Genomic DNA, 24,740 nt, shown 5'->3' with positions numbered 1-24,740 from the left:
AAAATCTTTTATTTCATTAAATATTCCTATTTCCCCCCTCTAAGATTATACTGTTTTACTGGCTAGATTATTCTTACCTGTAATCCTAGCTCCTTTACCTTCTGAATATCACACTCCAACCCCTCTGTTCCTTTATATTGATAACTGCTACATCATGTTCAATACTGATTGAAGTTCCATGTTATTTGAATAACTTATTTATAGTTTCTTCTTTTTTTGGAGGGGGAACACAAGGCAATTGGTGTTAAGTGACTTGCCAAAGTTCACACAGATAGTTGTGTCAAGTGTCTGAGGCCAAATTTGAACTCAGGTCCTCCTGACTCCAGGACCAGTGCTTTGTACTGGACCAGGACACTGTATCACCTAGCTGCCCTACTTATAATTTCTTTAAATATCTTTTCCCACCTTATTTGGGAGCTCTGAATTAAGGTTATAATATTCCTGGGAGTTTTCACTGTGTGGTTTCTTTCTGGAATTGATGAGTAGATTATTTTACTATCTACTTTGACTTCTATTTGTAATGTATCTGGGACATTTTCTTTTATCATTTCATGAAATATAATGTTGAAACTCTTCTTTATCTGCACTTTCAGGTAGTCAATTTTTAAGTGATCTTTCCTCAGTTTTTTTCCAGGTCATTTGTTATTTTCCTTTGATATATTACACATTTTTGTCTATTTTCTAAGTCTTTTGTCTTCATTTTTTATTTCCTGATGTCTTATGTAGCCATTAGTTTCTATCCAACCAATTTTGATTTTTGAGTTATTTTCTTCAATATTTTCTGCCTTTTTATGAAGCTTTTAATTCTCTTTTTATATTTTTTCTTGTATATTTTTTTATTCTTATTATTTTTCTTCCACTCTCACTTGATTTTTAAAATAATTGTTTGCTCTTTAAAAAAAGTTCTTTAGCTCTCCTAAGAGTTCTTATTGGTCTTGTTTTCAATCTACTCTATGAGACTGTTCTTCTAAATATTTTCAAGTCAGCATCTGTTTTCTGAGCATATGTCTTGAGCTTCCCAGCCACCATAGAAACTATTTTATGATCAGATTCTTTTTGTTGTTGCTCAGTCATTTTCTCAAGTTTGTTTTTTTTTTTTTTCCTTTGGACTTCATAAGTTCAAAGTCATTAGTTAGTGTGAAGTTCTGTTTACCTGGGGGAGGAGAAAGATGGCTGACATAAGGTTCTATAACTCAATCTGGGAGCCTATAGGTTTTCATTTCTTTCAAGGTGGTATGAACTTGGGAGAAGTCTGATCACTGCCTTCCTGGTCTGCAATCTGGTTCTTACTAGGTTCTCTACTCCCTTGTGATCACAATCACTCCTATCCACCCCAGAATTTCAACCCAGCATTGGATAATAAGCTTCCAGACTGTCAACTGTCTCCTAATTCTTTTCCTAGTGCTATGTAATGATAATTTAATTTGAATTTGAAGATCCCTTTGTATTGGCAAAGGTAACAGGTAGAACTTAGCAATTAATCAAGCCTCTCTTAAAGAAACAGGAGGTATGAATCCCAGTTGCTGACATAACAGGAAGGGGTTGGCTGAAACAGGAAGCTTAATGCTGTGTGTATATAAGGAGAAGTTTCTGCTGGGTCAGACAGACCTTATTGGAGCAGGCTTCGTGGAGGCAGAAGCTGCTGCTGCCAGGGAGGCTGAAGAGGAAATTCCCCCCCTAGGCTGGAGAGAATGATTTTGATTTGGAGAACCTGGATGAAGTGATTTTGATTCTGGTAACCAGCTGAAACTTCTGCTTAGTGTGAGGGCCAGCTAGAGCTGCTGAGCATTTCTGAGAGCCAGTCAGAGCTGAGGGCCAGCCAGAGCTCCTGAGGCTATTAAGGATTTCTGAGGGCCAGCCAGAGCTACTGAAGACTAAGGAAGCATGACTGTGATGCTGGTACTTTTAATGAACCTGTTGGTGGCTTTGTTAAGCCTTGACTTCCCAGGAACAGAGACTGTGAAGGATTTGAGGTGGACTGGAAGCTGTGAGCTTTAGTGTGGAACAGAGACTGCATGGAGAGCTGGACAAGGTCCTGGGAGCTGTCTGCCTTTGAACCCATGTGACAGTTTGGTGAATCCAGGTAGGATCTGGGACCATGGAAGGTAATCCAGGGAATCTGAGAGACCATCCTAAGTCAATCTGAAAGGAGACTTTACTTGGATACTGCATACTGACTGAGAAATTGTAATTTGCTAGTGACCTAGGGTGGAAGGCTTGTGTATTTTCTGATGATTGAATAGTGAATGATGACAAAATAGTAATTGATTTGTAACTCAGTGTGCCCCATGAGTGGAGAATTTTGATGATTATACTTTATGTCCCTTAAAGAGGCATATCTCCTTAAGGATGATTGAATGATTGAGATGGTCGAATAATTGAGTTACTAAATGATTGTTTTTTGTTCAAAACTTTGTGACCACTGTGGTTAAAACTATGTGGCCATTTTCTGGGATAAGTTGTGACATTGTGAATGCTGTACCTTGATTTACTGTGAATGTTTTGCTCTGATTTGTTATGGAACAAATGAAGTATTCACTATATGGTATAATCAGAACCTTGAAAAGCTGTTCACAGAAGCAGTCCTCTGGAAAGCTGCTTGTGCATGGCATTACATGCTAGCACAAGGATCCTCTGCAATCTATTTCTGACCAGGTGCTCAGCACCTTTACCATTCCTGTGCATTGGGGGCAACTGTTTCCTTTGTTGCTATTGCAGTTGCTGCCTCCAGGGCCACAACTAATGCAGCTTCCACTGTACTTTTGCCAAACACTCATACCTGTATCTGCACACTTATCTTTCTGTTTTCCAAAGCTGCCCTGGGATACAGAAAATTTCTCTGTGACTCTTTTTTTCCTTTTCTGTTCATAATTCAATTTTGAATTTTGTGGTCATATTGTAGGAGAGGTCTGGGGAAGAGTTTGAAATTCATGACCCTTTGCTCCACCATCTTGACTCTGCTTTCTATACACACATTACTCAAAATACAATCTCTGATACTGAGGAAACTTTTATCAAAACAAACAGTAAAACAGTAATGCAGCAAGCCACGTGAATTTCTTTGGGAAAAAAATACTTAAGAGTAAAGGAAACTCTGCATTCAGTGAGTGAGATGAAATATCCACTCATTTGGAGAATTTTCTCATCAAAGAATTCCACTCATATGTCTAAGCAGTGCATGCCCTTCAGCCCAGATATATTAATGTAAGGCCTATACCCAAAATTAAATCAAAGAAAATTAAAATATTACATATATATATATATATATACATGCATATATGTGTGTATGGTATATTTGTGTGTGTGTAATTTTGTGGTGTCTAAAAAATGAAAACTAAGTGAATATACAAAAATCGCTCTAACATCAATATTTTAAATATAAACAATTCTGAAAACTTTTATATACTAATGATTAATGAAAGGAAAAGCACCAGCAGAATAATTCACGCATTGACAGTATTATAAAAACATTTGAAAGCTGTAAGAACTATGGTCAAGTCAGTATTATCCATGATTGCACAAGACCAAAGCTGGAACATACTATCCATTATGGAGAGGTGATGGATTTAAGGTGTAGAAAGATATATGTATTTGAACTATTGGTAGAATTTGTTTTGCTTACTGTTAAAAGAATTTTATTTCTTTATTTTTCCAGTGGAATAATGAGTTTCAAGGGGCAGCTAGGTGGCACATTATATAGACTGAGGAAGTCAGGAAGACTCATTTTCCTGAGTTCAAATCTGGCCTCTCCCACTTACAAGCTGTGGGACACTTGGAAAATCCCTTAACATTGTTTGCTTCAGTTTCCTCATCTGTAAAATGATCTGGAGAAGAAAATGGCAAACCACTCCAGTATCTTTGCCAAGAAAACTCCAAATGCAATCAGAAAGAGTTAGACATGACTGAAACAACTAAACAACAACAAAAAGGAGTTTGAAGGTATAATATGGAATTTTTTAATAAAGAGAAGGTACATACTACACACACACACACACACATAAACTGTTACATGATGAGGTCATTGTATTATTAATTTTACTTAACTGTTTTGCTTTGTCAGAAGAGACCTCTTGTTAAGTGAGAGTAAACTGCAAATGTGTATGATGTAAAAAGAAAACAAATAAATAAAAATGAAAGTGGGGTACTGTTAAGAGAGTTAAATAAGGAAAACAGATGACCTAGTAGTAGATTCATTGAATGCAAAAATACGTATATATCAGTCTTTAGGAATTTATGATGCACCTACTATGTGCCAGGCATTGCACTAAGTACTGGAGATATAAATAAAGGCAAAAAACAGTTTCTTCCCTTCAGAAGTTCACAATCTAATGGCAGAGATGATAGGCAAACAACTACATACAGATAAACTGCATACAAGATAAATAGGAAATAATCAACAAAGGGAAGACACTAGAATTAAGAAGGTTTAGAAAAGACTTCCTCTAGAAGGTAGAATTTTTACTGAGACTTGAGGGAAGTCAGGAGGCAGTTATAAGGAAAGAGAACATTTAAAAAATGGGCCACAGCTAGTGAAAATGCAAACAGCTGAGGGATGGAGTGTTTTTTCTGAGCTATACCAAGGAGGCCAATGTCATTTGATCATAGAATATATGGAAAGGTGGGGCTTGAGGGCTGGGAATGCATGTAAGTTTTATGAAGAATAAAATGATAAAGGGAAACTAGGTTATGAAGGAATTTGAATGCCAAATAGAAACTATTATATGTGATCCTAGAGGTCATTGGGAATCACTAGAGTTTACTGAGTTGAAGGGTAACATAGTTGGACATGCACTTTAGGAAAATCACTTTGGAAGATGTGTGTGTGTGTGTGTGTGTGTGTGTGTGTGTGTGTGTGTGAGAGAGAGAGAGAGAGAGAGAGAGAGAGACACACCAATACAAAGAGACAGAGACAGAGAGACTTTTTCCAATTCAATTAAGAATAAAGCTTACTTGATACCTCTCCCTGATCCTGGGTGTTGTGATTTGGAGGGAGAAGGGTTTTAGCAATAATACTTTTAAAAAATTGAGGGTTATTAAAAAATTAAATTCACAGACGACAACACAAAAATGTTTAGAAGGAAGCTTATACCAGTAGAACAGTAAAAAAAAAAACATGTGAAATATATTATGTACTTGGGAAAAACGTAAATGCTAGGAAAGAGACTCAGTTTCATAAACAGTACTTTTGTGTTCTCTTGTGTATATGGAAAATTTCCATTCATATGTCCAAAACACTTTAAACAGCACTAAAAAAAGAACACTGAGGCTAACTCCTGTCAACATGGATATACTGCTATTACCCTTTGTTTATCATTCAAAGACTGAAGCTCCTTTCCTTTGCTGCCCCAGCTCTTTCTCTTTCTTGACTTTCATTTTTCTCTCCCAAAAGTCTCACAACAAATAAGGAATCATGTCTCCTTAAAGGATTACAAGCTACATTTTCTTTTCTAAATTAGTGACCATATAGTCACCACATTTAAGCTCTAACATCTAATTAATTAATTAATTCCTGCTAAGCAAAGAATTAGAAATGTAACTAAAGAAAAGGAGGGAAAAGGAGGTGAATGAGAACACAGATTTCTGTGCTCTAGGTAAAACATGAAAGCGTGAGAGGAATTTAATCTCAATGTATCTGAAAGAGTGGAAAATACCATGTGTTTGGTGCAGAGAATCCTAGTTCTTATTACCGCCCCCCCCAAAAAAAAATTAAGCAACTGGTTTCCATTATTGCACAAGGTTCGTTAAAATGTTCTTTGTAAATATTGAGGACATCCTTGATGATAAGGGATTAGGCAAGTTTTCACAAATAAAATTCCCCAATAGTCCACATCTTTGTAGTCACATGATGTTTTGATATATGAAGAAAATAGTGAATTCTTCTTTCACCATATCTTGGTGATCATAATTCTTTTAAAAATAATTCATTAGTGCCAAATGTCATGTTCAAGACTATCTTTCAATAACATTACTCTCATAATTACATAATGTTCTTAAACGATGTAACAAAAATGTTTTGAAAGACCTATTATTATTTTTCAATAAATTTTATTTTATTTTAAATCCTCATTTCCTCCTTATTTTACCACCTCTACCTATAGATGATCCATCTAGTATATAGCAAATATAGAAAACATATTTATAAACACATAAATGAGGATATAGGTTAGATGTAAGTATATACATTCCTGCACAAGTTATATACTCTATCATCAATTCTATCATGACTCAGGCAGCATATTTCATCTTGAACCTTTTATAATTGTGGATGGCAGGGGGCAGAGCCAAGATGGTAGAGTAAAAGCAGGGACTTGCTTGAGCTCTCCCTAAAACCTCTCCAAATTTCTGTAAAAAAAAAATACTCTAAATACATTCTATAGCTACAAAACCTACAAAATGAGAGATTAAATCCCATTTCCAGATCAAGACAGCCTGGAAAACTGACAGAAAGGGTCAGAACACAGTGTGGAATAGATGGGGCTGGAGCAGCATTTTGTGGGGTATCTTTTAGCCAGCTGTTGACTTGTTTTTCATTATTTTCTTGCACCACTCTCATTTCTTTTCCCAATTTTCCTCTACTTCTTTTACTTGATTTTCAAAATCCCTTTTGAGCTCCTCCATGGCCTGCAACCAATTCATATTTTTCTTGAAGTCTTTGGATGTAGGAGTTTTGACTTTGTTGTCTTCTTTTGGTTGTATGTTTTGATCTTTTGTAAGTATGTATGTATGTATGTATGTATAGACAGAGAGTATATGTATGTATAGACAGAGGTCACAGGGTGATATCTAAAAAATAAAATTAAGTGGTGAGATAGTAATATATTGGGAGAAGGAGAAAGAAAGAGATAGAATAGAGTAAAATATCTCACATAAATGAGGCAAGACAAAACCATTATAATGGAGGGAAAGAGGAGGGAGGTTAAAGGGAATGAGTCAACCTTAATCTCATTGGATTTGGCTTTAGGAGGGTATAACATACACACTGAACCTGAAAATTGCCTATCATATCCTTTTACTAAGGCATAGATCACAGAGATATAGGCTGGACAAATATTTTTGTCACTGTCATAGAGGATATCTAATGTATAGTCCAAATGGAAGGAAGACTTCTAAAGGATGGTAACTTTTTTAGATGCTTTTTTCCAGGTGATATTATGCTGATCACAACACAGTGTCCAAACAATTAAAGTTGCAGTTCACATAATGGTTAAACTACTCATGGTTGGAAGCATATTAGCAACAAATATTTGTTCAATAAAAGTACCATAAAGGATAGCATCAGAGAGATGTTACTAGGAAAGAAAGTGTAATGATGACACAACAAAAGTTCAGAATAAACAATGCCTACATGCTCCACTGTTGTGCATTAAGCTAAAAAAAAAATTATTTGAAAAGGTCCCCGATGTATATCCTATATAAAATTCGTAAGAGGACATTGAGAAGAGCTGCATAGGTTAGCAAGATATTGGTGGGTTGGTATCTACATAAACAATTAGAGGTACTAGTCACATCAATGAGATCTGATCATAGATCCATCGGACATGAAGTGCATGGAAAATATGTCATTTACACACTTATCGTTGCCAATAGAAACCAAATACAAAATGTTCCTTTCTTTGCTACCAATACAGACATTTTATTATTTTCCTTTGTATTGCATCAGATTCTTATATTTCACACGATTCAGCTAGAATTTCTCTGTTTTCTTTCTTTAGCTCCTATACAATAGGGTAGTTAACATACAAATGAACAAGCACATTTTTAATAGGAAAATATATACATAAATAACTTTTTATTGTGTGGGGTTTCATAATGAGGTAAATAAACAAAAACAATTATTTAATAAATATGATTTTGTACCAGACAGGACCTCATTTTACTGCTTGCATAAAAGAGTGCAAGAGGGGGAGTACAGAATCCAAGAGTTATAAGTAAGCTTGTTCTAGATAATCATAATCCCTAGATTTAAATCCATTTTTGGATGTAGACTCTACTATCAATGTAATACATAGATATTCAGTTTTTGTATCTGCAATACTTGTCATGTTTCATTTGTGCCCAATTTTTAAAAATTATAGCTCTCTAATATAGATCCTCCTTTCCTTTGCCTAATGTTTAATAAAAGTTATTGAGAACATGGGTTCGTTCAGCATTAGTTCAGTATGTACAAGTGCCTACTTATGAATTCCAGTCTCAGAAGCTAATTTAATTGGTATATTCCAACTACTATTGCTTATTTCACACTTCAATAGGTAAAGATGCATTAATAATCGAAGTTTCAAACTGTAATTAACATTAGCTTTAGGCCCCTGACAATGAAATGATTACATTTTAATATATGGGTTGATAAACAAAGTTAATCTAACATATGAGTAAACAGAAAAAATAACTTACATTTACTCCTTCTATGCAAATGGTTCCATGTACTATTTGTATGTTACCTGTAATAAGGAAAGAAACTAATGTCAAAGAAAAAAAAATGCATTCCACAAAACTGAACATTCTTCAATATGGGTATATTTTTTTCTGATAAGAATTAAGTAATAGCATTGGCCTAGATTAAATTTGTTTTGCTATTTTTGCATAATTTGATCATAAATTTGTCTATTATTTTCAGTTTATTTTTGTAATATCAGTATTTTAAAAGTATATTGATGGCAGCTGAAAGAGCTCAAAATTTTAAGTTTGTAGTATATTTCTTATTTGCTCATAGTACTCCAATATTCACAATTGTATTTTCCTAGTATTCTTGAGTTAACCCCTTAGTAAAGAATTTGATATTCATGAAATACTCTCAATTGAAAAAAATGTATAAATGTACCTGCCAATTTAAACTATTACTACAGATTCTTTACTAACCTTTCTTTTTCTGCTCTCTTTCCTTGTAATCCATTCTCCATGCTACTGACAAAAGTTTTCCTATACATAGATCTTGGTCATAGTACTTTTCTGCACAAAAATCATCTATGACTTTTCTACTGAGTTCAACCTCCTTAATCTGGAACTCAAGGACCTCAATGATCTGGAACAACTCTACCTTTTTTACGCTTATCTCTCATTATTTTCCTCCAGAAACCCTATGCTACAAACTGGAATACTTTGTTTCCTGGACACTGCCTTTTTCTGTTCATTGTGTTCCCAGTGCCTAGAATGTCCTCTCTACTTCTTCATTTTTCATTTGGGGAATTCTAGATAAATCTAGCTCAGAGACTACCTCCTCCATGAAGCCTTCACTGCTTCTCATTGGTGCACATCACTGTTCTCCCTCTCCCTCATTCATTTACCATTTACTGTTATGCATTCTACTTATCTATTTGTGTTCCTTATTCCCCTATTAGACTGTGTGCTCTATTTAGAAGGAGCATTGTATAGTGAAAAAGCACATCAGACCTGGAGTTAGGAGACTTGCAGTTGAATTTCCTCTCTTATTCTATTAACAACTTAATATACCAGAGACTCAATTTCTTTATATGTAAAATGAATATAAAAAGGCAATATACCTCACAGAGTTTTTATGGGAAAATTGTTGTTACACCCTAAAGCATTCTGGAAATGTGATTTATTGTTGTTATGAAAGCAGTGAGAAATTCTTATACAAACTTTATTTTTCTACCAGCACCTTGAATAAAATCAGTACTTAACTAAATAAATGGATGAATTAATGAATGAATGAAAAAATAATATATTAAATGTTTACTGTGTTCTAGATGCTGTGACATTTGTGTAACTGAACTTCAATCACATCTGTATAAATTGTCTATATGTCAATATTTCAATTACCAGTGATTTTATCAGTCAGAAGACCTTTCATACAACATTTCATCTATAACTTGGATTCTTAGATAGTCCCAGAACCTGAGAGAAGTTAAATAGCTTCCATCTGATTATAATGTTAACTAGTATCAGTGGGGTGATTTAAAACCCATTAACCCTGATTCCAATTTAAAAATTGTGTCTGTATCTATTTATATGTTTGTACAATAAAAAGAAGTGTAGCATAGTCAGTCAATAAACACTTATTAAGCAGTTACAGATACTGTGCAAATATTGGATGTACAAAACAAGTTAAAAGATAGTCCGTACCCTCGAAGAGCTCATTATGGTGAGGCGAGAGTTGAGGTCAACCATGATGTTCACCATGTGACTGGATTGAAATGTGAGATGTGAAAGGGACTATAGAAATAAAGTAAATATGGAGAAGACTCTTTCTTTATAGGCTCTCCAATTACTGTTGAATTCTTTGACAAATGACCCCCTAAGAAACAAAGAAAATTCAAAATGACTTCACTCTGGTGTTTCCTTTCTACTTCTGCAGTGTCAGTGACAGAAGTGAGAGCAGAAGAGGCTTAGAATCAGTTCCTATGTCATCTATGAACTGTAACTTGGCTACATATATTCTAAATGTGAAATCCTTGTCCAATGACAAGTGAGCATACTACTACAGGAATTCAGTCATATCAATTTTGACATTCTCACTATATGTGAAACCAGAGACCAGAAAGACATTTTAACTACATAAAAGGGTGACTCACAAATTCTCCTGGTAGAATCAAGTAAAGAAATTGGAAGAATTGGTTATATTATGTGTCCAAAGGCAACAAATAACATTATATCATGGGCTATTTGTCTGTCTCATGTTGCCATGTTCACGATTAGTATTAACAAAAGCACCACTCTGATAATAAATGCAGCTTGTGTACAAAGGATAGAAGAGTTAGAGAAACTCTATGAAGAACTTCATAAAATGCCAAATAAATCAGTATATATTGTATTTTTTGGTGACGTTAATGTAAAGATGGGGAATAGGTAAAAAGGTGAAAATAATGCTGCAGGATATGTATCAGGAATAAAGAATGAAAGAGAGAAAATAATTATAAATCATATAAGCTTCTCTCTTATACATCACGAATACATTCTTTGAGAAATGAATTTGAAAGCCATGGATATAGATAATAATAAACATCACAGGACATGATATTGGTTGCATTTTTGCAGGTAAGAAAATTCTTCTTACTGATGTGGGATTCATTCAGGGCAAAGATCAAAATTAGTACAGAGTTAGAGGAATGAGTAAAAATGAGGATGTGATATCACATGCATTTCCAATAATTCATTTTAACCTTTTCAAATGAGTTATTTATTATTAAAAATGGAACATGGAAATAAGAAATGACTGACATAAATCATAATAATTTCTTGTGGAATTCCAACCATTTTAAAACAATTACCTTAGCAAAAAGAACAAAAGAGATTTTAAAATATATTAATGAGTAAATATGTGCTGTATTTTCCAAGTGCAGAAATGTGACAGCAAAGGTAAGACCAATTTAGAATTATTTGTTTTTTATTGTGGAAAAAGACTGTGGCAAATTATGAGAAATATTTTCCGGTAAAATAAGGAGTAGAAGTAGAGAATAAACCATGTTAACTAATTATTTGAAAAAGCTCCAAATAAATAAAGTCATCTTGGTAATGATTTAGGAGAAAAATAGACGGGGTGGAGGACATGGAACAAAGAAAAAAAATCAAGGAAGATATGTAATAATTTCACTAACACTTCACTATTGAATAAAATGAATCCATTAAACTTGACCTCTACTATTACAGTTCTTTGCTTTAAAAGAAAGTATAAATGAAAGAAAAGTAAACAAAGATGTAAAACAACTGAATCTGGAAAAATACACATAGAAGTGATCCATATGGGAGGTAAAAATATTTGGTGGTTGAATCATTTCACAAGAAATCTGAAAAAGATATTTAAAATGTGAAAAAAAAAAGACTTTGTTGTCCTCTCAAAAATAATAGGCTACTGGAAGAACATAAACATGTAATATTTTATATGCTTACTTAGAATAATATACACACACGGCAGCTAGGCAGTGCAGTGAATAGAGCACCAGCCCTGAAGTCAGGAGGATCTGAGTTCAAATTTGGTCTCAAACACTTAACACTTACTAGCCATGTGACCTTGGGCAAGGCACTTGACCCCAATTTCCCTGCCTTCACCCCTCCAAAAATAAAAAATAAAATAAAATAAAATAAAATAATAATACACATATTAAGTCCATCAATTAGTATATTAGTAAGGAACAAGCAGTTTTTCACAAGCAATAATGAAAAAAGGGCACAAGATCCATTAGGTTTATTGATTATTAATGTATGCATACATGTGTGTATATATATGAATATGCATGTATATACATATGTATTCATACATATATAAATTTATATGTGTATGTATATGTTGGGCAGCTAGGTGGTAGAGAGGATAGAGCACTGAACTTGGAATCTTTATGACTTCATCTTCTTGAGTTCAAATCGGGTGTCAGACCCTTATTGGCTGTGTGACCCTGGACAAGTCACTTAACCATGTTTGCCTTAGTTCTTTCTCTGTAAAAGGAAATGAAGATGGAAATGGCAAACAATTCTGAATTATTTGCCAAGAAAACTCCAAATGGGGATCACAAAGAGGCGGGTATAATTGATGTTGGAACAACAACAATAACAAAAATGTATATATGTTTATATATATATATATATATATATATATATATATATACAATCTGTGTGTATGTATATACTTATATTTGTAGTATTGGGATTCATCTGTTCATCTAGAAAGGAAAGGAAAATCCTGTGGCATAATTCTAGTCATTTGCTTGTGTCTTTCTAAGAATTTGATAGACACTAAATTTTTGCCACATGCATTAATATTGTATCTACCCAGTTTATACCGCATCATTATATAAAATGCAAGATTCAATATTTGTGTGTTCCTTAAGGATAGCATTTCCATAATTTCCAGTGGCAATGACAGATACTGGGTTGTTATTGTAGATCACTTCATTTTTCCAACAAATGTGTATAACTCAGTCATTGGTATAATGATTCTTTTGTGAAATTATTGGTTAAATTCCTGTAGATGTGACCCATGAATATCATTGTTATGACCATCATCATAATTATGAATTTGTTTTTTCAGTTTGATTCTAGACAACATTTTACAATCTAAACTGCAAGTAACAGTGATAATAAATGCATCTAGCAGAAATTTGAGCTCCATAGAAACATTTTTTTTTATCAACTATGTATAATTATTCATGACATTTGGGATTATTGAACACAAATAGAAGAAAGGGAATGAAATGTTAAGCCTTCCTAGAGATGAAAAAATGTTGTATATCTTTATTATAACTCCTAATTTAATTAATATATTCTTATTGCCATCTGGTCAGACTAACTTAAAAGTTGACAAAAGAGATCACTCTGACAATTAAAGAATAATAAATATGAAGCAGTTTTATATTGAATTATTGATATTATGTTATCACCCTAACAACTGGAAAACATAAAAGAGATGAGTAATACTTTCTAAATAAACTTAATTTTCATATTCTACTTTGAAAAAATATCTTAAAGAAAATAATAATACTTTCAATCAAACAACAGATCAGCATTCTTCATACCTTATTTTATTTTTACAAAAAATATATAGGTATATGTGTAGGGAGCTCATCATGGGAGTTCTCTGATCAGCTTTATTAATTTGCCACATAATAAGCCTTTTTATGGGATTTAGCATCATTTTATAGAGAGTATTAAATCATTCTCCATCTGGCAAATGGGTGAGAACTGGCTTCAAGAAGAATTATTTGACATGTATTCTTAGGATTATGGACTATTGATAAACTTCATGTTGGTCTATACTAGAGAATCAGAGTCAAGAACTAGCTCATGCCTTTTTCTTCTCTTTTATTTTTCTAAGAAATACTGAGAGAATGGTAGAACTAAAAACAGATCTGTTAGGCTTTCTGGGAAAGAAAAAAGATTGGGAATACTCCTCCTTACCAAGAACCATTGCATTGTATCTTAAAATGTAAGGATCTTCATGAAACATCATGGCTTAAGAGGAAAGTTCTTAGACTCCAGAAATTTAATCAACCACTCAGCCCCAGAAACATTAGCTTTGGTATCTGAGATTCTTTAGAGATAAAGGACATGCTGTCTCTGAGTCCTAGGCATTTTCACTGGCTGTTCTCCATGCATGGAAAGTTTTCCCTCCTCATCTCTGCCTCTCATCTTCTCTGACTTCATTCAAGTCCCAATTAAAAATCCTGCCTTTTACAGGAAGTTGTCCCTGATTCCTTTTAATTCTAGCTCCTTGCTTCTTTTGATAATTTCCTATTTATTCTCTATATTGTGTTTGTACATAGTTCTAAGGAGCTCCTCAAGGGTAGGGATTGTCTTTTCACTTTCTTCATACACCCACTGAAACTGTACAAGTAGAAAGGAAACACAAGACTGAAGTCATTTTGATTTTTTCTTTATTTCTTGGGGTGCCATTGTCAAAAAACTCAACAGTAATTGGACATCCTATAAGGAAAGAGTCTTCTCCATATTGACTTTACCTCTACCATCTCTTTCACATCTCATATTTTAATCCAGTCAAGTGGTCAACACTCTAGTTGACATCAGCTCTCACCTTATAATGCTCATCATCACTCACCTGCACTATGGAAAATGCTTCCCAGTTGGTATATCTGCTTCAAGTGTCTTCCTACTCCAAATTATCCATCATACAATTGCCAAAGTGAATTTCCTTAAAGACAGGTCATTTTTCAAAAAAATCTAATGGCCTCCATGTTAAAATATAAATTTCTTTGTTTAGATTTTAAAGCTCTTCACAGTATGACCCTATCTTACCATCTAGTTTATTACACATTAATTCACCTATGGTCTTGCTAAATAGACTTTCTGCTGTTTTTTTCACAGATGGTATTTCCATGTCATACACATGTGCTTGCATTGATTATATACCATGTTTGGAATATATCCCCTTCTTTCTTCAAGTTCACAGAATATGTTTTACTTGATTTGAGATTCAACTCAAGGATAACTTTCTACATGAAACCTTTCCTGACTGCTAGGGTCCTCCCTTCCAAAATTATCTTGGAGATAAAAACACAAAAGCAAAACAGTCTGTGACATCAAGGACCCTGCATTCCAATGACAGAGAGCACATTTAAAGGAAAGGTTCCTAGCAAAGGGTTTTTGGTTTGAGAAATCACAGGAATGGTGAGTGGAACCACAGGAGAATCAGTTGAATAAAACCTTTCCAAAAGCAATAAAGTTCTGATTAATTAAAATCCATTAACTAAGAAGTGAAAAATCATCTGGGGGGCTGAGGGGAAGAAAGAATATTGTATACATATGATGATGGCAAAGTAATGTAGTTCTGTGGTCCATGGCTGCATAGATAAAGCAGGCCAAATGCATTTGATTTGAAAGACTAATCAATCTGGCAAGAATGGCCCCAGGGATGAGTTTCCAAAGTTGAGTTAATTGAACACTCAGCCAGGATCTTTGGAAGTCTACTGGCCTGGGGTGGGGGAGGGTCATTGGTAGAGTGGATGGTAAGGAGATAATATGAATATATGTTTGGATGGGAGTATATTCAATGGAAAAGATAGTATATTTTGTCTTCCTTGATAGAATATAAGTTCTTTGAAATGAGGAATGGTTTTGTTTTCAAATTCAGTGCTGTGCCTAGCACATTCCAGGTATTGAACTGATGCTTACAGATTGATTGGTACTCTAGCTGATTGGCACATACATGCACACACAGACTCACACACACACTCACATAACTTGTAGTTTTATCTCCAGACTGGGATATAGTAGGTGCTTAATAAACATTTATATATAAAGACAATACCTGTCTTCAAGGAAATTTCAACCTAACTGGGGAAAGATAATATACCGAAGAAAGCTATGAAGGGGAGAGGAAAAGGATCAGAGGTACCACCATAGAAGCATGATAGAGAAGTCTAAAAGTATTGTTGTTAGTGGGAAATGGGGAATAGACTATTCTGATCTACTTTCTTACATAGAGGCCATGAAGCTCGTGGTCCTACTCTCCAACTAAAAGATTTGAACAAGGGAGCAGAGGTTATTGATGGGATGTGATTATCAAATGAATGAAATTTCCCCAGTGATGAGTTTCTTGGAGAAGGGAGGTACAGTCAAGAAGTCCAGAACAGTATAGTTAACCTCTCCTTTCAAGGTGCCACTTTCTACAGGATGGTTTCTCTAATTTTCCCAACTGGAAATCACATTTAATGGATATAGAATGATAGAACTTTTTGCTCCTGTTGTATATTTACTTTTGTTTTAGTTTATATTTTAATTATCTCAGCATATCTTTTATAACACCCATTACATTTTCAACACACTGGGAATTTAAATTATATCTTATTTGTTTTCATGCCCCTTCCTTAATATCCAGCACAGTACTCTGCACACAGTAAATGCACAACAAATGAATAAATGATCATTAAAAGGGAGTTTTAGCATAGTCTTTGTAATTTACAATCTAATACATGAAATGTGGAGTGCTAGGGTATAGTTATGATCCTAAGTTCCAAGTTTCATATACTTGAAATTTCTGAGGACTACCATCACTAAGGCAGCACTATTTTATTTTCTCTGACCCCCTCTCCCCAGACTCTGCCTCTATCCTCTATTTCTTTTAGACCAATAACTAGAAAACAGACTAATAGCCCTATCTTCTCCCAAACAGTGATGGATTGTTGAGATGAAGTCTCTAAAGAATTGCCTTTTATATTTCATACAATATTTTCAGAAGAGTGGCCATTAGCCTGTCATTAATTCAATGAGAGGTCAGTGTAATTATTAAAATTCAGGAAAGAAAGTAGATTCATGGAATGAATTTTTCAGGATGCAATGATTACAACCAAATTATGAATCCAATCCCCTTCTCCTATTCTCCCCACCAATAAAACCACAACATGAATGGAAAAGGGCACCTATTCTCATTATGATCTTTTAGACTGTCATCATCTGGGCCAAATCTAATGCCACACAATGGATGATAAGTAGTTGAAATCCAATTTGAATTCATAATACCACATTTAATTTACACTACCACCTGTCAATAGGAAATAGACTGAGACACATCTCCTGAGATATCCATAGGGAATGTTCAATTATAATTAACCTTCCTATTTTTGTTAAATCTTTGTCCCTGAAATGGATTGTTTGTGCCATTTCTTATTCTTGTAACAATCTGTCACAAGAAAGTATTTGAATTTTAATCTAATTTTTTTCAGTGAAATATAATAGAGCATGTTTCTTTTAATCTTCTCAGTACTGTGATTGGCTGTCTATTCCATTTCTCCTCCACAAGTTAATTATGATTAGGGATATAATCCAAGGTATGCTGGGGTAGTTCTGTAGAATTTGGAAAGTGAGTTTCCATAAACCAAATTTAATAAAGTATGTAGGATATGAAAAGAATACATGCTTTTTTGCAAAATACTAATGAGCAGACAGAGTCATAACTGATTAGCATTAATTGTAGTCAGTAGATTATGTTCTTATAATCAGGGTTAAATGACATTTTTAAAGTTTTTAAAACATAAATCTGAAGCAATTGTATCTAATTTTTACTAACATATCTCAGGGGAAAAAGAGCCTTTTTATGTCACCTGAAATTCATACAAATGCCTTTGGTGATTATCTATGAAAAATGTAAATAGCAGAGACAGCTTTTTGATTGGATTGTGTTTTTCTTTTTTTTTCTTTTTTTACCCTCAGAAATCAGCTATACTTTTGAGGATGCATACAACCTTGATGTAGTTTATGTTAGACTATTAAATTTAGTTATTTGGCGTTACTTTTTTTTTGCATCCCAGAAGATAAATCATAAGGGCTTTATTACCTTCTAATGTTTTACAATTAATATTTTGGGTAACTTCATGATGGTTTTTATGAAGGAATGAAACAAGGGAGGTTTCAGCTAAATATTTAGAAGGGGAAAGTTTTTGATTTCATGTGACTGAGTAACTGTGATGCTTAAGCATACAAGATTATGTAATCTACTTCTTGAAAATTTGGATTTAGAAAAGAATTGATTAACTACTCTGAAATGTGCTGGCAGAAAACAGGAAAGGGAGAGAGAAATCTAGTGCTTTGAAATCTATCTGTCCAGTAATTTCTTAAGAACTAGATTTTCCTCTTTCCATTCCCTGATGCCAAAAGGAAAAGTGAGTCTGGATTATGCCTGTAAGAAAGAAGGATCCCTATCAGTTCTCCTCTGAGTTACAAATTTACAAGCAAAAATAAGCACCCCAGGTGAAAAGGTAAATATATCAGTTGTGGCCTAGGATTCAGCTCCAAGTGCTGTACCTCTTCCTACCTTTTACAAGAGTGAAAGTTCCTATGAAGGAGAGTAGAAAAAAAAAAGATGAAAGTTTTACTGATGCATGGAGTCAGATGACGTTGGTTCTACTGATCAATCGATAAGCATTTACTAAGCATCTACTACATGCAAGGTGCTCAGCTAAAAGAAAATACAAGTAAACTCTCCCTACTCTTAAGGAGTTTACATTTCAATGAAGGAAGCAACATGTACATGTATACAAAATAATGATAAAGATAATATTGGTAAATAGAATTCTTTGGATAGAGTACTCACAGGTGAGAGGAATCATTAAAAAAAATTTCCTGTAGATTGTGACATTTGAGTTAAGTCTTAAATTTCCAGACAAGAAGGGATAAAAGCGGTTAATGCAAAGTCACAAAATTGAGAAAGGAAATGTCATTTGCAGGATCAGAGAGAAGCCATTTGACTGAATCACAGAGTATAAGGGTTAAAGTAATGTACACTGAGGATAAAAAGTTTGTCAATAAGTATATTATATATAGTATATGTGTGTGTGTATCATGCCAACAGAATTGTGTATACTTATAAATATATGATATAGACAGGATGAATGGAACATAATTTTATAGTGATGGCATTAGCAATAATAGGGGAGAAAACTGGAAAAAAAGTTGCATTTGAGTTCAGTTTAGGAAGAGCCTAGGGGAGCCAGAAGCCAGAAGCTAGGAGGGAGAACATTCTAGTCTTGGAGAATAAACATAAACATCTTTGGGTCAGCTTTAGTTCTAGACCTGTTACTCACTGTGTGACCGTTGTCAAGTCATTCAACTTTTTCAAACATTGATTTCCTTATTATAAAATAAAGAGGTTAGACTAGATAATCTCTAAGGATCATTTTAATTCTATGATTCCTTGATAAAGAATTCTCTGTTGACTAGCTACTAATTTAACAGTATATCATATACATCAGTGCTCCAATATTAAAAGATCTTAAAACTGGAGATTTTGATGAAATTTTGCAGTAAAGAAAAAAGAAATCCTTTGGTTAGAACAACTTTAATCTATTGTAAAACATGCAAACAATCAAATTACTTTAGTCAATCAATATTTGGGGAATAAAATCGATGAAAGGTAAAATATTCAAGATGAAGATCAAAGACAGGGGCAAAAATGTATTCATTACAAAAATAACATTCATAATAGTACTCTCTACAAAAAGGAGGGTGCATCAGTTCAAAAGTAGCCAAAAAGAATTTATACAAAAATAATGGGATATAATGCAGCAATAAGATATTTTAAACATGAGAAATTTAGAAAGAAAAATAAAGGAAGGTTTATAAGAAGTGAGTGATGCAGAGTGAAATAAACAGAATGAAAACAACATTCTCAATGACTGAAATGATAAGAATGAAAATATCACTATAATAAATCTGAAGTATCAGCATTTGAAAAACCAGTTAATTGTCTTAGGGAAGGGTCGAAAAACTATACCTCCTTCCTTATATCAGAGATACCAAGGATTACTAGGGTACAATATTGCAAACATTGGTATTTCTGTGTAACTGTTTTACTTTAATAGAAAGGAAGGGATCGATTTGAAGGTGGTGGCAGTGGCCACAAATATTTCAAGAAATTACTATGATAAGATAATGGAAAAAAATTGGTAATTTTTAAAGAAACATTAAGAATTAGAAAAAAATGAAGTTAAGTGTAGGTCTCTGATTTCTACTGACAACATGAACATTTTTAGAATTGTTGTGATTGAGGTAATCTCAGTAATTTAGTATATAACAAATCAAAACAAGTTTCTAATTTTGCAACAATAAAAATAACATTTGTTAATAAATTAATAGTGGCTTTATAAGTGATTATTTTTCATTATACTAGAAGAGAATAACATTGATCAATTATTTACATCATTCACACACCCTCATCAAAAAAAAATCTAAAAAAGATAAAATTTTTCCCTGCTCATGTTTATTACCAACAAGAAGAAATTACTCCCTCAAATAGTATCTTTAAATAAAGATTTTTAAATAAAGACAGTAATGTTTATAGTAAATCATGATTTTACTTCACTTACTTTATTATATATTACTTTAAAGAACTCATTCTATATTTTGTATTGGCTTTGTGAAACATATTATACTAACAAATAGAAAACAGAGAAGGGCAAAGCAAGTATACACATTTTGGGAGTGATTATGAATGTATTTTTATACCTGTATTTCCCATTGTGTATGAGATCAGAAAGGCTATTATCAGATTGGAAGTTGATTTTGTTTGCTATCAACTTTTGCCCTGATGTAGCATTTCTTATGATTAGAGGTGAACTTCTGTCCCTGCACTCAGCAATCTTGAGGATTAAGTTCAAGGAAGTGAGTTTGAAGTTCCTTATGAAAAAGTAATAGACTTAATGCATCAGCAGTAATGGTGTGAGTGATCTCATACCATTATTTGTAATGGCTGTTGAATCCATACACTACCTACATTGGTGTTCAAAAACCACAGGAAACCTGCAACTACAATTTCCCCAGTCTATCCACATAATGGATGGGAAAATAAAAGTAATTTCAAGTGGTAGATAGGTATATTAAACCAATAAAAGACAAACATTTCAATTTTATCCTGTAAAACATAAAAGGAGATGAACAGACATTAACACAAAGAAGAACCCTGGATTTCTTGGTGAATATTCAGCCTAGCAAACTTAAGGATTAGCATTTTTGTAACACTGGGAACATCTAGAGAATATTCTCAGTTTCAGAGAGGTTTTCACTGTGCATTTTGACCTTCCCATTGCATAGTATTTTTTGTAGCATGTTATTTTCATTTTGACCAGCTAATTTATTCATCAGTGACATCTGAAGATGACTTTTGACAGAAACAAAGCTGCAAACGGAAGAGAGCAGAACACTTTCTGGTCCCAAAGTGATTCTTGTTCATTGAAGCTAACCAACTTCCATCTGTGCCTGCTTTTCACAAACCTGCCACCAAGCAACATGGAGTCTTACTTCTATGTTCTAGTGACTGGTGAGTTTGATGATATATCCCATCAGACTCTGGGATATTTAATTTTTTTTCAGATCCATGTAGAAAGTACAAAAATGTATCAGTGTTTATAATTCCTCAAAAATACTCTAGATATGTAATAGAACTAGATGTTTCTCAAAAATTAATTGAGGCCATTCATGATTTAGTGAATGTAATATAATATGTTTATTTCATATTATGTAAGCTTTATTTTAATAATACAGATGATATATAAACTCATTGTCCATAGAAAACTATATTAAAATAATTAGCAATCATTAATTAAGCTTCATGGCAGCCCTGAAAAACAACTAAATTTTTGTTGTTGTGTCCTCAACTCAGATACATTCCTTTGGATAAATGAGATTTTAAATAAATTACAATCATAAATTTATGTAATCTTATTTAAAAAATCACCTTGGGAAATTGTTGATTTGTCTTTTGCCTTATCCTTACAGTAGACTTTGCCTTGAGATACCTTTAAGCCAGGCAACCTGTCTTGAAAAGCCTCCAACCTCAGTCTTGCATTTTTGACAGGGTCAGGTAAAAATCTTTCAAATAGTGGCCATGAGAGAAGGATTTATTTTCACTCACTCTGTGTAAGTAGATGATATTTTTAGAATAGTAAATATGACATTATTCTATACCTTTCATTGCTTAATAAAATGGGACTCATTTACTCAAGGTGGCCCATAACTGAGTCCTCTTGATTGTAATTAAAGATATATCATTTTGTAATTGTTGTTGAAGAAATTCAAAGATGGTTTAAGCTGCTTTTTTTCTTTTCAATTTCCAATATCTATTTTGGCTCGCTTCTTCACTAGCAGGATGAATGTAGCTATAGGCCCTCTGGATTTCTGGGGGAGAAGATAAGTAAAATTCACCTTTTCAGTGCCTTTGTATAAATGACTTTAGTCTTCAGTTTCATTACTGCCATTTATATTGGGAATAATGTATAGCCCTTGTCATCCTCTCATTAGAGATTTCTCTGCCATTCTTAGTGCAAATATCATGGCTCTTGGAAGACCATAAGAGTTGGCAGTTGTATATATTCAGGGTAGAGAGGTTTAGATTTCCCCACCATGGTCAGTATTCATTGAATGCCAACTAAAAAAGAATCATCAAAGAAGTAAGGCATGGGTTGACCTATCTGTTACATTTTGCCCAGTTTCGGGGGGGAGGTGTAGAATTCGGGTGACTGTTCCTTCACTTGATGTTCTCCTTTTTAGGAGGCTATAAATGGCATTGCCTATGTTTGAAACTTCACTAAGTCTTGGTGTTTAGATTTTTATGACTTAACCTCCAGTTTTTCATTACTTATAGACTACCAATAGTTCACACTTGTGCAATTAAAACTGGTGATAATTAGTTTATTACTTCCGTAACCATCCACTGTATAATAATTACAAAGAAAGCTAATTTCTTTAACAAAATAAAGAACATTTTGAAATAATTTTCTGTAGAGCCAGAACTAGTTTGACAATAAGTTTTATAGCAGTTGAGTACCTTAGCCTGTAATAAAGGCAAATAGATTTTCCATTATTGCAAACCACTCACATAATACCAGCAGGGTAAATGGTGATTCTAAAGAGAGAGTAAATAATCACACTGACTCTATGTCCCCATTTAAAAGTAAAACAATTATCTATTTGTGCCTCCCTCCTGGGACCAGTGAATGATCTGTTTAGATATTTTGGGAATTAAGTTTAGGTAAGAAGGAAAAAACAAACAAAAATCTCCAGATACCTGAAATATTCAATCTTGTTTCGTCAAGTGCCTCTTATCTGAAATAGCTCTTTGTCTCTTTGTCTCTCTCTGTCACCCTCTCTCTGTGTCTCTCTGTCTCTTTCTTTGTATCTGTCTCTGTGTCTGTCTCTCTCTCTCTGTCTCTCTCCCTCTCTTTCTCCCCCCACCCCACACACACACATTTACGCAGGCCTTATGAATACTCATTCCCGTGACCTAGAGGTCACTTAGACTGTTTTTCGGTGACATAAAGCTGTACAATTTTATGTAATATTCACATTCTGCTGCAAAACAAAAGCCTGCCCTGCTGAAATATAGTACTTGGGTTTGACTTGGTCTTAGCTATACTGGACAATGAATTTACAAAGAGGAAAAATGCTGCTTAGGTTTATTTTTTCACTCACTACCCTACCCATATTGAACCTGCCTTGATAATCATTCCTAAAATAATGAATCTATAGTTTAGTTTTTTTTTTCTTATTCTCATTTGATGGCTCACTGATAATAGCATGGTATCAGCAAAATCAGAGATATTCTAAATATAGAAGCCAAATATTTTTCTTTTTATTGGTATTTTCTGCTCTTTGGAATAATTTGATATATTGTTTGTTTTTTATGAATGTTATCAATTTTCAGGGGGTTTTAATATTTCTTTTTAAAGCAGTTCAAAGGTGAGGGCCAAGCAGTAGAATGAAAATTGAAAAGCATGGATTCAGTTTGGGGATCACTTTTACTAAAGCTTTATAATACCATCTCATGAAAAGAGAAATTTTAGCAAGTTTTTACATAATTCTTGGAGTGGTCGTGAATCTGTCATGAAGCAAATAGTATTTTTTATTACATAATTATTTGGGTAATTGCTGTCCTAAGCAAGCAATGCATAATTACTTTACGTTTATTCACTTTTATTTCATATTTCCAGTAGAGGAACTACTTAATTTTATCTTTGTTTGCTTTCTGGTAAAAATGAATATTCTCATATCATGACAATCTTCTAAGTAATTATTAATATTTGCAACTTGCACCCCATAATATGTTACAAGAAATGGACACATGAAAAATGTATCTAAGGTTCTATGTGCCAAAGAGTAAAGTGTGGATCTAGCTTGTTAAGTTATGGATCTCATCATGGAAAACTCAGTGTAAATCCAGCTTCAAACAGAGGATAAGGTCTGCTTCACTACAGGGATTCAGAGGCTGCTACTTCCACATTTATACAAAATAAACTACAGGCAAGTCAGAATTGCAATCCAAGCAGTGACCTCTATCTGAGCCCCTATAAACCAGATAATTCACCTCTGCCCTAAGCAGAATACAGACTTTGGAGATATGGGATGCTGACTGCATGCAGATATTCTGAACAAATCTATCCATATCTTTTTTTTTCTAAAAGAGGGGAAAAAAGACTCCTCAAAGCAAATACAAATAAACCTTCCCTGGACTCTTTGAAATAACAGTTTTGGCATGCAAAATAACTGTTCACATGACATTTAAAAAATATTGACATTCACAATTTTAGTCAGTTGTGGAGACCAGAAACTGATATTGCTTTTTATTCTGTCTTACTCTTGTTTGTTTGTTTTAACTAATAGTCCCTCTAACCTCATCATAAAAACATTATCCCTATTGTATTGATTTTCTATGGGTACTATTATCCTAATGTGATAATGCATTCAATTAATGACTTTTAAAGATGTAAAATTATATTTTTGACACTGTTTATCCACTGTTTCACCATTTTACTGAAGCATAATCATTCCACACAAAAAAAAGCAACTGT

At 33.6% G+C, this 24,740-nt stretch overlaps 1 long non-coding RNA gene across 2 annotated transcripts in view; it reads right to left on the bottom strand.

Moving 5' to 3' along the window:
* Positions 1 to 463: 463 nt before the first annotated feature.
* The window catches only part of LOC138172687 (uncharacterized), a 122,940-nt gene continuing 98,663 nt past the window's right edge, over positions 464 to 24,740 (bottom strand). For both annotated transcript variants that reach the window (XR_011171218.1, XR_011171221.1), the window contains 2 exons: positions 8,392 to 8,438; positions 464 to 1,153 (listed from right to left, as the gene is read on the bottom strand). This is a non-coding gene — a long non-coding RNA (uncharacterized lncRNA). The remainder of the gene's footprint in view (positions 1,154 to 8,391; positions 8,439 to 24,740) is intronic.

This window comes from Petaurus breviceps, unplaced genomic scaffold (genome assembly GCF_028583685.1).
Source record: "Petaurus breviceps papuanus isolate PSGF00001 unplaced genomic scaffold, PetGlider_PUasm1.0 551, whole genome shotgun sequence".
NCBI lineage: Eukaryota > Metazoa > Chordata > Mammalia > Diprotodontia > Petauridae > Petaurus > Petaurus breviceps.
The sequence above is the reverse complement of the archived record's forward strand: the minus strand, read 5'-3'. Positions and strand labels throughout refer to the sequence as shown.